Source organism: Silene latifolia, chromosome 9, assembly GCF_048544455.1.
Source record: "Silene latifolia isolate original U9 population chromosome 9, ASM4854445v1, whole genome shotgun sequence".
NCBI lineage: Eukaryota > Viridiplantae > Streptophyta > Magnoliopsida > Caryophyllales > Caryophyllaceae > Silene > Silene latifolia.
This window is the reverse complement of record NC_133534.1, coordinates 10,582,892-10,592,758: the sequence shown is the minus strand read 5'-3', so window position 1 is coordinate 10,592,758 and position 9,867 is coordinate 10,582,892.

The following is a 9,867-nucleotide window of genomic DNA, read 5'->3' as shown; positions in this document are numbered from 1 at the left end:
AAGTTCTAACATCATTTAAATGGATAGGCACAAACTGTCTTGTGCAAGCACCAATCCAACTGGAGAAAAGACCCGCATTTGGACCAGTAGGGAAACCCATCTCACTCCATGTTAATTGGAACGGCTGTTTAGCGGCTATAGCTGCAAGGACTTTCTTGCACTTCGTAGCACCCCTCTCACCAGGCTTATTATCACCAGGCTCATTATTCTTTTGACTTCTTTTACGTTTTTCACCCATGATAATCCTAAAACCCAAATATGAATGATATAGCTGGAAATGAACAACTTAACATCGTACATGCAGAGTATTATCTAAAACCCTAAACCCTAATAGGAATGAAAATTTAAAACAACAGATTGGGCTTCTAAAATCCTAAACCCTGATAAGAGGAGTAAAGTAGATGATGCGGGATGATAAATAAGATAACAAAGAAGACGAAAAACAAACAGATGCATGAAAAAGAAACAAGATGATCGTCTTAAAACCCTAATGACGAAACACAAAATTAAAGTGAACATACCTGTTGATGATGATGATAAAGAGAACGAGCAGGATGATAAGGGAAGGCAACGGAATCTGGGCTTCGGAAACTGGGCGACGACCGGCGACGAGAATGTAAAAAGCGAGGAAGAGAGTAGAATTAACTCAGGATACCCAACGGTTGAACTAATAATAATGTTGTGTGTGTTTGTGTATGGCATGCTGTATGGGTTTCTATATTAGTTTTTTATTAAGACAAACTATTGACAACGGGTTCTCAAAGAAGAACCGTTGTTATATGTTAATAACAACGGGTCAATAAAAGTAAACCGTTGTCAAAAGTTTATTACAACGGTTAAAATATACCCGTTGTAATATATTTTCACCAAATTAGCGCCAAAATGAAATATGTCAAAAAAAATAATTGACAACGGGTAGAGGTACTACACCCGTTGTTGAAAGTATTAACAACGGGTAATTTAAATATAACCGTTGTTATTGTCGAACCTCTTTTTTTTTTAAAAATTACATTAATTCCATTACAGTCAAACTCAGAACAATACATACATAATGTAACAGAAGAAGCACCATATACTTTGCAACATTATTCAAAGAATTTCAACACCAAAGATCCACATCTAATAATAAGATCAAGAAAATAAGACAACACCAAAGATGCATGCATACCGTGTCCTGATGAACTATCTCAGGATCGGGGACGTTTCTTGGATGTCATAGTTTCTTCGTTAACCCAAATACCTTCACCATGGTCATCACGCATATAGATGCTTTCAGTGTCCTCATGATCAGTGTCAACATCGTCGAAATAAGATACAGTGGTAGACTGATCCATTCCCTCAAAAACGACATCCTGATCATCATCACCATTATCGGATGGACTACTCCTTCTTTTCCTTATAGACAGTACAACAGACCACTTCTTATCCATAGGATCGGTGACATAGAACACTTGTTTAGCTTGGGATGCCATTATGAAAGGATCATCCTTATTATTGCCAACCTTACCCGGATTGACCAACGTAAATCCCATCTTATCCTTTCGGACACAATGGATGTTGTTATCAACCCAGTTACATCGAAACAAAGGCATTGTGAAATCAATGTAATCTAGTACCAATATTTCTTGAATAACACCATAATAAAGGCATTTTCCCCAAATAGGCTTTTTATCTTTTGAAGTAGCAAAGTGCATTGCCTCAAATTCAGAACTCACACCACTATTTTGCATTGTGCTCACCTCATCTTGCTCGCGGGTGTAAAAAGTATATCCATTAATGGCAAAACTGTTGTAAAAGGTGACCCTGACATTTGGACCTAAACCAAGACGTAGTAACCTAGGAGAGATGTCATCACTAGTTTGATCAAGATAATCGTAAGACAATATTCCTAAACCACTCTGGAAACGTCTTCGTATGCTCGTTCGCAATCCACTTCTCGTTCTTGTTTTGGCGATCGTATTTGAGCTCATCTTTGTGTTGTTGAATATAAGGTTGCACCTCATCTTCGTTGTTTAGCACATACATGTGTGCTAAATGCAACATTTCACGTGTCACAATTTTTTCAACCCGGCCCCTAATACCTTTTCCGGTCATCCAGTCACTATGACGATTTTTAGGAACGCCAATCAACTCCTCAGGGGAGAGATGAGCGTAACAATATGAAAGAGCTTCGTCTAAAATAGCGCGTTCAGCAATACAACCTTCCGGACGATACCGATTAGATGTATAATCCTTGTAGACTTTCATCAATCTTTCGAAAGGATACTGGTATCTCAAGTACACGGGCCCAAGGTACAAAATCTCCCTAACCAAGTGAATGGTCGGATGAATCATGATAGTGAAGAAAGAGGGTGGAAAATACATTTCCAACTGACAAAGAGAGGTTACAACGAGGTCCTGCAATGAATCCGCGTCATCGGGATCGATGACTTTCTCGCATATGGACTTGAAGAAGAGACAGAATCTAGTTATAGCATATCTTACCTTTTCAGGTAAAATGGAACGAATAGCCACAGGTAGTAATTGTTGCATCAAAGTGTGACAATCATGTGACTTTAACCCGATGAGTTTTAGGTCTTGCATCGACACTAGGCTTTTGATGTTCGACGAATAACCATGTGGCACTTTAATTCCATTCAAGCATGCACAAAACTCTTTTCTCTCATTCCGTGAAAGGGTAAAAGCTGCTGGCGGTAAAAATGTACGATTACCTCTCTTCTGTGGTGCCAACTCTAGCCTAATACCCATCATTTTCATATCTTCCCTAGCTGCGGCGTTATCCTTTGTTTTACCAGGAACATTCAGAAGGGTATTGATAATATTATCACGGACATTTTTCTCAATGTGCATGAAATCGAGGCAATGCCCGACCTCCAGTCGAGCCAATATGGAAGTTTATCAAAAAATATGGATCTTTTCTTATACCCACGAGTAGACAATTTAGAGCCGCTCTTCTTCCCATAATCTATCTCAATATGCTTTACTTTCTGATAAACTTCATGCCCACTCAAAATTCTAGGAGGTTGACGAAGTTCTTGTCTTCCATTGAATGCTTTCTGCATCTTGCGATAACAATGGTCATGAGACAAGAACCTCCTATTTCCCATATACACATACTTACGAGAAGACTTCAAGTATTCGGACTCGATATCCTCCCCACACAATGGACAAGCCTCTTTCCCATGAACTGTGTGCCAGAAAGGTCGCCATAAGCCGGATAGTCGGTTATTGTACACAATAACATCGCTCTCAAATTGAAAGTTTCGTTCTTATATGCATCAAATACTTCTATCCCACTATCCCACAACAATCGCAAATCATCTAGAAGAGGTTCCAAATATACATCTATATCATTTCCAGGTTGTTTAGGGCCGGAAATTAACAACGACAACATCAAATACTTTCTTTTCATGCACACATATGGAGGTAAGTTATAAATAGCCAACACTACTGGCCAAGTACTATGTTGGCTACTCATGTTTCCGTGTGGGTTCATTCCATCAGTGGACAGCGCTAGACGTAAGTTTCTAGGTTCATTGCCGAACTCGGGATACTTAGCGTCGAACGATTTCCATTGCTTACCATCTGCCGGGTGTCTTAGCTTTCCATCATTTATTCTTCCTGTTTCATGCCAAGTTAACATTTTTGAATCATCGGGATTCGCATAAATCCTTATGACTCTTGGTATCAATGGAAAATACCACAACACCTTAGCCGGGATCCCTTCCTTATCCTTATAACGCCACTCCAAACATTTAGGGCAATTGGTTAAGTTTTGATATAATTTCCGATACAATATGCAATCATTTGGACATGCATGTATTTTCTCATATTTCATACCCACTCCTCTTATTAGTTTTTTCGCCTCATATGTCTTAACAGGTAGAACATTACTATCTGGAAGCAACTCCTTTATCAAGGCTAAAAAAACTAGTGAAACACGTGTCACTCACCCCATTTGCTCCCTTGATATTATACAACTTCACCACAGCAGACATTTTTGTGAACTTACAACCAGGATACAGAGGTGCTTCAGACTCACACAACTTCTCATATATGTTGTTAAGGTCATCCCAATTACTAGTGTCATCACCTACATCTTCAAAAGCAATGGACTCATCATCATTCTCTTCATTATCTATAGACCCAACATTCAACTTCTCTACTTCCAACTCTTCCAACTCAAAAAACTCGGCAAACTCAGGATCATCAGTTAGCCTTTCGTGTACCTCAACATCATCTTCTTCAGAGTTATTCTCTTCCTCTAATGATTCCCCATGAAAAATCCAAAGTGTATAGGATCGACTAAATCTCCACTTTTCTAGGTGTATTTTAACGTCCGGAAAAGCCATATAGCTAATATTACCACATCTTTCACAAGGACATGCAATACTAGAAGAACCTTTCAAATTGTTCGAAACGAATTCATAAAATTCAGCTAAACCATCCTTGTAGGTGCGGTCACTCATATTTGCATCAATCACCCAAGTTCGAGTCATTATTCTACATTCGTAATAATAGGCAACTAATTCAGAAAATACAATAATAGGCAAACAAATAAACGAAATTCAGGAAAGCAATTAAGCTAAATTATCAACAAATTAGATAATAACCCAAAAAATCCTATATCTATAAGCGTTGCTAAGAAACATATATATACCTGATTGATAAACACGATGAGGGAGAGAAGACGTGACAACAGTGACGGAGATGAAGACAGAGAGACGATCAGGGAGGAATGGAGGATGATATAGTAGCAGTATTAGCTTGTGTTTGTGTTTTGTAGCGTATAGCAGAATAAAGCAATATGTCGTTCTTAAGATTTTCATAATATTAATAACAACGGTTATTGAGTCTACAACCGTTGTTAAAAAGTATTAAAAACGGGTTCTAATATAACCGTTGTGATTACTTTTCACTAATTTGGCGCCAAACCATTAACAACGGTTAAAATTTAACCGTTGTTATTAGTTTTTTTATTAACAACGGTTGTTTAAGTATGACCCGTTGTTAAAACCAATAACAACGGTTAACAACACAGAACCGTTGTAATTAAGTTTGGTAAAATTCGCGGAATCAATTCTACAACGTGTTTTGATGATTTTCGTGAATAAGCGTTGTTAAAGGGCCGTTGTGGTTGCCTGTATTTGTAGTAGTGTTAGGATGCAAAAAAAATAATAGTATGGGTTCAGAATTAGCCAGAGCATCTTCAATTTGTATAATTGTATGGTTCAAATATCGAGATTTTTGGCTCCGCAATAAATTGAAGATTACAATACTCCGGAGAATCATGAGGAAGTATAAGCATCTCCAATGATTAAGCAAAAGGACTTGCTTGCAAATAAAAAAGTTTTCAAGCTACTTGCTTAACCATTGGAGCACTTTACATGTACTAGCTTAAATTGAGCTAGTAGCTCCATGGAGCTAGTAGCTCAAATGGGCCTACAAGAAAAAATCTACCAATTAAAACAACACTTAAATGTTTTTAATTTTTATTTTTTAGGAAAAATAAGTAGATGTATTAATTAAAAGGGTGTTGTGGAAGGTAGTTGACATATGGTCCATTTAAGCCACAACACTAAGCGAGTAGCTTACCATTGTAGTAGTTTGTAGTTTAAAAATATTCTAGCTTGAAAATCTTATGTGGCAAAGGTAAGCTAGTAGCAACTAGCTTACCATTAGAGATGCTCTAAGCAATACAAAATCTGACTATAGACGAATAATTATAGACGGGTTAAATATGTCAACACTTTTATAATAAAATAATGAATTTGTGAGTGTGGGGAAGAAGGAACGATAACGTGCAACCTGTTTGACCAACAAATTGGTAGATTTGAGATTAAAAAATGGTATTTTTGTTGTGAAATATAGAGTATGAAGAATTAGAGAGAGCAACTCAAGAGAAAGTAAGGGAGACAAAACTGTATTCTTATTCCATTATGAAGGGTATATATATACAATACAATGGGAGAAGGTTTCCATAATATATTATAGAGTATTCTAAGATATGGACATCCATATAATTATATTTCATAACACTCTCCCTTGGATGTCCATTACTGAAGAAGATGTCTCATTAAAAACCTTACTAGAAAAACCCTATGGGAAAAACGCTAAAAAGGAAAAGAGTACAATAATCTTCAAACACGCATAATAATAGCTGCCTCGTTAAAACCTTTCCGTGGAAAACCCAGTGGTACAAAACCATAGATAAGGAAAAAGAGTACAGCACGTGTTTACTCCCCCTGATGATTACATAACTTGATGTATCTTAAAAATGATCCATGATTTGACATTGCTTCTTGATGATCGTTGAAGTAGCACCCATTGTGGTTGATAAACTTGAATCTTCACTCAATAGAAATCCATGACAGCTTCGATATCATATTTCTTTGAGATTTCACAGTCTGGATATAATCATTTCATAATCTCTTGGATCTTCATTTAATTGATACTTCCGCAATAGTGATATAGTTGTTCCTCAATAAACGACATAACATTATATGTCTAAAACAATTTGTCATCTCAATCAATAATGACGATCATGACTATAGCGTAATAATGCGCTTATAGTGCTACCTCGTTAAAAACCTTGCTAGGAAAAACCCGTTGGGACAAAAAACCTAGTCGAAGGGAAAAAGAGTGTAGCCATCATTCCTTAATCCTTGTCTTAAGAAAAATCAAATCAATGATTATTGAATAAATCATCCAATACCTTTGAGCGATTTACTTTGCTAAACAATATATGTATGGATTGACATTTTCATTGTAGATCTTCACTACATTATTCTAATCGTTATGGTACTTCTAGACCATAAACTAATTTCACATGCTTAGCAAAAAGCTCATTCAATATGCTCAAACTTCAGGTTGAGACAATAACTTTTCAAATAAACTCTATAGGAGTTTTGATGTTCCATTTTGGAATTAATCACGATATCTTTCAATCGTATAGTAGGGGTTTATATATATCATGAGTTTTCAATAACTCAATTGATCAACCATTAACAATTGATGGTCATTTATAAGAGGCTCCTACAAGGAGCTATCCTCATAGGAGTAAAATATATTTCTCCTTTCCATCATTATCCATTCAAAATTATATATTATGAAACATGTGCATGCATATGATATGAAACTAAGTTCTAAATAACATATTCTAATAACAATGCAATAATAATGTATATATTAAAACTAAGATGCAATGATGAACTTACTCTCTATATGCACATCATGATGACTAAAAATGCAAACTGATCAGTTTTCTTTCCAATATTCATAATTCGGATTGACGTCAGGTCAATAACTAAATTTCTAGTCCATGAGCTCATTTATAATCATTGATTATATGTCGACAACAAAAATGGACTTATATAAACTTACGATCCCCATTATAAAGTCCATAAAATATCGCGCGCAAATGTATGTAGGTTCCATAAATATATCGATATAATTTCATCACTTCTTGATGATATCAGTACCGTTTGATGATATCTGAATCTGAATATGTATGTGGTACCATTATATTCATTTAAGCCATCTATTATCCTTAAGATATCGTGTCACTTCAGGGACACTTCAAATATAGCAATTACACATCATACCAACTGCTTGAACTTGCTATTTCACATTCATTGGAACCGTCAATTCATCTTGACTTTTATTATAATACACTTCAAGTCTATATACTTGTATTAATCTGGTAAAAGATATGGTTATATCAAATTCAAAAACCTCTACTCAATGAATTTAATGTATAACATTTCTCTGAACTTCTGGTTCAGTATGGGATCATATTTGTTTTTACCAGCTTTAACTCACTTTTCTCCCCCCTAAGGTGGTAAAAACTATAATCAATATATAGTCCAAATATTTATCATAACCACCTTAGATCTCAATTTCTCATATCATCGATGAGAATTTATATGGGCATATTTGTACTATAACAGATATTTCTGGAAGAAATGTTTAATGCAGTTGGATTTTTATAGTGCTGATTTACAATGCCCAATTAAAGAGATCAACGATTTTATATAAAAATTTGAATGTGATTTTTAATCACGGGAACTACTCAGAAAAATCATTATGTGTTACACTCAATATAATGTCAATCCATACACGAACATTTAAGTTCTTTATTCAATATCGAGTAGTGTTTAGATCTCCAACATCATACATACTCAATCTCAGTGTAGTGTCTTGCCTTTAATAAAATTTCTACACGAGAGAATTTCAGCACTTATCTTTTCTTGAAGATAAACTCAAGGTTTATCAAAACGGGTATAGTAAGAACCCGGATGGCTTTAATTTGTCACATCTGAATCATTTCATGTCAACTTTCTTAGTTTGCCAAAAATACACGGCAAACTTTAATCAAAATTGGATGTATCTCAATAATTTCACTTATCACATGCCATATTTTTGTTGACTATATTCATCGCGCTAATCTTATGGTTAGTAATACTTTATCCAACCGGATAAATGATGTGACATATGACACAATACGTGTCTCATATATGTAGGCAAGACTCGTCAATATTCCAATAAGAAATATATTACTCTTTGAGTATTTTCATACATTACAAAATAAACGCGGAAAACTGACGGAGAAAAACCGTCACTACGGCCTGTTTTCCGTCACGAATAGCCGTTCCTGACGGTTATTCCGTCAGGATTAAAGCGTCACTACAGATGGTCACAGAAAATAGTTTCTGACGGTATTTCCGTCAGTAAGAAGCATAACTGACGGTTATTCCGTCATAATCTCACTTTCAGGGTGACTAGGCAAGTCAACGAAATGTTGACTAAAACTGACGGAATAACCGTCAGAAGTGGAGTAATACTGACGGTATAACCGTCACATATGTCAATCAAATTGTTGACTTATGTGACGGAAATTCCGTCAGGAGGCCCCTGTTCTGACGGAATAACCGTCAGTAATAGTCAACTTTGTTGACTTATGTGACGGTTATACCGTCAGTATTACTCCACTTCTGACGGTTATTCCGTCAGTATTACTCCACTTCTGACGGAATAACCGTCAGTAATAGTCAACTTTGTTGACTTATGTGACGGTGTTTCCGTCAGAACATATTTGGGCAGTAGCTGAAAAAAGCAGCTTGCTGCCTAGCCACAATGCGGATTTTGCATTGTATTTACGCACCAAACCTGCAAAAACCAAATACGACCGTCGACCGCCAAGCGGGAATCCATTATCATGTCGACCGCATGAGCGGGAATCAAGAGTAGACAACGAAAGAAAACCAAACACGATTGGAAAACCGAAGTTATTACATAAAAGCTAAAGGTCAAATTTTTACATGTCTTATACATACCAACTAAACTACTAAAATCCATAATCATAAGTGTCATAAGGTAGCCTTAACTAAACTACTCCTAAGGTAGCCTTAACTAAACTACCAACATAAGAACATAGACGACGGTTCTAATAATTACCTAGAGGCTCAATAAAGTCATTACCAAAGCCATGCCCGCCATCCTCATTGTCTTCTCTACGGAAAGGGCCGGGGAAACTGGAGCACGTGGGAGGGGGTTGAGATGCGCGCATCTGAGCCATTGCTTGTTTTATTTCTGCCATTTCCTGAGCTTGGAGACGGACTGTTTCATCAAGACTTTGTCGTGCGGTTCGCTCATTGTTTAGTTGGGTGGCAAATTGAGTATACTGGGTAGGAGTGTAAGAGAATGATCGACGAGTACCTTTGTTACACGGACGTTCAAACCATTGATCGGCCGCTACATCACCGCTCCTGGAAAATCTTCCACGATTGTCAAAACCATCGACCGCTTTGTAGAACGAACGGTACTCGTCTGGAGCCTCTCCGGGGGGCATTGGTTGACTCATCTCTT